Consider the following 3,744-nt stretch of genomic DNA (forward strand, 5'->3'; position numbering starts at 1 on the left):
CCAAGCTGATAATGTATGGCAACATAATAAAAAAGTAGCACGCAGTGTTGAGTGCTGTCAAACTGATGTTTTGGGCCTTGGAGATGGTGTCTTTTGGGTTGGAGGCCTTCTACAATTATGTTCGAGACATCTCAAGCTTTAATTCAAATCATTTTGGGCCTGAAACATGGCTGATTGTTAGCCACGTAGATTTTCCATATTTGATTAGGATTATGTTTTCTAGTTTCTCTTAAGTTATTTTGTTTCCTACTTCTTAGAAGACATTTTTCTAGGAAGGATTTTATTTTGTATTAGTATAAAGAAGGCTATTTAGCCATTAGGGTTCTCTACGCATTAATTGGAGAACTGGGCTAGGTGTTTTCTATTATTTTCTATTTCAATTAAATTCCTTTTGTTTTATGATTATTTGTAACAAATTCTCTTTTGCTAGGGTGAGGCCACGAGCCTTAGTTTCTTTTCAATTTACTTATGATATTATGCATGCAAGTTTTGAATTATCAATCACCGTGTTTGAACTATCTATTTGTCTTAATGCTTGATCACCATTAGTATATTTAGAAAAGTAATTTGATGCAATTTTGGTTGAAAGGCTGTCCCTAAAATTGGTAGCGTTTCTATGATTAATAGTTGTGATTTCACTTAGGATAAGAGTTGCATGGTTTTTCAAAGGGTTTCACAAAGCTTAATGAGTCTTGCATGTTTAGATTTGACGTGAATACTACAAATGGATTCCATGTTTGATATACGTTCTAGATTGAGGGTCCAAAGGAAAAAAAAACACATGCTGATCCTGCAATCTTCCCAGAAGTTATACCCAAGTTTATGTGCTAAAAGAATCTTTCCTAGAAAGGTTGCAAGAAGACCTAAGAGTTAATGTGTTAGGGGAGTTTCATACAAATTTAGCATCTAGTAAGTCACAAGGTAGGCCCTCTAACACATTGGTGAATTCGGATACAAGGCAGACAGCTACAGATAAAAAAAAAATTTGGTTGCTGAATTGTACTGTGCATCTACACAACCCATTAAACTTGAGGAAATTCATATGGAGTCCTACGAGAAGACTAAAATCTACAAAGAAAGGAAGAAAAAGCTTAATTGTAGCCAAATCTTCATAAAGGAATTTCGCCAGTACAAAAGTTATAGATGTTAAATAAAAGGTGGAAGTCAGCTCGAAAGAGACATAAGCCTCATTGGAAATGACCTTATTCGATTACAATGTGTAACAACCCGTCTTAAATTTTACATTTTAATTAGTTAAATTATGAAAATACCCCTAACGACGAAAACGTTAACTTCTGTTGACTCTTGTTCTATGACATATAGGAATTGTTCTTTTAATTTATTCACGTAGCACTCGTCGATACGAACACATAGACTCAAGCAAAATTGATTTTGGAGCTAAAATGAAGTTTCTACGAATTTTTAAACGTCAAGCGCATTTAGGTAATTTCACATTAAGAGATATTTCTCCATCTTGGACCACTCATAAGGTGACACGTGGCAGGTTTTTCCCCTTTTTTGGGGTGTTCTTCTCTGTCCCGTGACCTCTCTCCTTCTCTTTTAGAATCTCACTCTCTCTCCCTCATTCATCTCTTTCACTCTTTCTCTCCCTGTCTTGGCCAAGCTCTTTCATAAACCCATACACCAACAAACAAACAATAACACCAATCATCCACCCTTCTAGTCACTGTGGTAAGGCTTGAACCAAAAATTTGAGAGAAAAACCCATTGAAACTTCCGTACTCTCGCTGCACAGTGCAGTTACTGTGCAATGAATTCTCCGGCGAATTCTCACCATCTCCAGCAAAGGTAAGCCTCCAAATTGGTCCCTACCATTGTAGATTATGTCTAGGTTCATGTTTAGTAAGTTTTTGGCTGGTTTTGGTGGTGTAGGCACACGGAAAACACAAGAGAACTCACTGTGCAAATTCTGGAAAACTCGAAATCGTGGTCGGAATGAGCTCTTGAAGTTAAAGGAAAAATATGGAAAAATTCCAGAAAATCGAGGAAGGCGAATACGCTTGTACTCACGGCGTGTGAGGCTGTCATGGCCAGCGTGTGGAGTGCATGCACCTCCGTGCAAAGGCACTATGCTCTGTCATCGTCCACGGAGGCGCTGGCGAATTTTTAGGCGATGCATCTCAGCGCGTGGGGTGGCGCGTGGTGATTCGAGCAGCCATCCTTTGGTGGCACTTAGGGGAACCTGAGATCTCTCCCTACGTTTTTCGATGTGTCGAATTTGAATCCGTCGTCCATTTTTCCAAATTTGACCATTTTAGTAGAGTTTTAATAAATGACCCCTATTTGTGTTTAGGTGCATTTATTGAAAGTGATTCCATCCTCCTTAGTTCGATCGGCTCTCCGGTAGCGGAATATTTATGAGCGGAGCCTTTCTTAAATTGCATGTTTTTATAAAGATATTAGGCTTGTATGCATTTCATATTTCATGAATTAAGTCTGATTTTTAGAGAATTCATGATTCATTTGATTCACTTTTATGAGAATTCATGATTTATTTGATTCGCTTTCATGAAATATTGTTTATTTATCTATTTAAGGTTTATAAAATGGCATGTTTACAGAAATCACGTTTTGAAATTTTTTATGATTTCAGATGATGAGGTTTTGGTATTTTACACTTGGTATGAGAGTTGGGTTACTTTTTTCGGTGCTTATCTAGTGGGTAATCATACAGTACATAGACACAACCTGAGTATGTATATATCTATGGCCATAGGACATAGTTGAGAAGCAGTGAGATATTATTACATACTCCTAGCTTCACTGGCAAAACCACTATCGGACAGCTTCACTAGCCACGGCTAGTGTTGACGTGTTATGTTATATTTCTTCTCTGGTGTAACTAAGAGTCGTACAACTTTGCCTTTAGGTGATGAGACTTACCATATTTCTTCATCGGCGTAATCCAATGTCGTACAGCTTCACCTTTGGGTGATGCTTATGCCTTCAGGTGACTATGATACCCCTAGTTGAGTAAATTATTGATTTTATTTACAAGATTCTCTTTGGATTTGCCTTCGGGTGTTTCGATATCATTTTTAGAGATGATTTTATTGTTTACGAACATTTTTGGCATGTTAGAGTTTTTAGAAAAACCTATTATGTAGTACTTTATATGTTTTCAAAACAAGGTATTAGTATGTTCAGAAATAAAACGGTTTCTTACCATTACTACTAGCATAAACTATGGTCCACTTACCTTTTATTTTTGCGTCCCCTTCAGGATCTAGTGACGAGGAATATGACCCGAGCTTCGAGGCATTTCCTTACTAGTGAACTTGCGTTCTTCCGCTTGCATATGGCTTCTTTATGAATAAATTTAGCTTAATGTCATTCATTTCACTAGTACTCTCGTTTAATGGTATGCTCTAGACATATACGTGCATCTTTTCCTTCAGATTGTGACTATTGGACATCCTGTTTCGCTTAGGATTAACTCAGATTATTATTATTATTTCTTTAGCATTTTTGTGTTCATGATGATTGTTGTTTGTTGTGTGACTTTAGATTACATATTTCTTTAGGCTTTTTAGTCAAATGGTCCTTAAGATTTGCATAACACATAACTTTGGTCCCTAAGATTTAAAATCAATAGAAGTGGTCCATCAGATTGTCCACCATCCATTATTTGGATCCTTCTGTTAAAAAACTCCGTTAAGTTAAGGGTATAACACATAACTTTGGTCCCTAAGATTTGCATAACACATAATTTTGGTCCCTGAG

At 36.8% G+C, this 3,744-nt stretch overlaps 1 long non-coding RNA gene across 1 annotated transcript; it reads left to right on the forward strand.

Annotated features, from left to right (window-relative positions):
* Positions 1-1,559: 1,559 nt before the first annotated feature.
* Positions 1,560-2,492, forward strand: LOC125468470. Its single transcript, XR_007250857.1, has 2 exons — positions 1,560-1,809; positions 1,894-2,492. It is a non-coding gene; the product is annotated as an uncharacterized LOC125468470 (long non-coding RNA).
* Positions 2,493-3,744: the final 1,252 nt, after the last annotated feature.

Source organism: the organism of the source record quoted next, unplaced genomic scaffold (assembly GCF_019419815.1).
Source record: "Pyrus x bretschneideri cultivar Hongxiangsu unplaced genomic scaffold, Pyrus_bretschneideri_v1 Contig38, whole genome shotgun sequence".
Classification (NCBI taxonomy): Eukaryota; Viridiplantae; Streptophyta; class Magnoliopsida; order Rosales; family Rosaceae; genus Pyrus; species Pyrus x bretschneideri.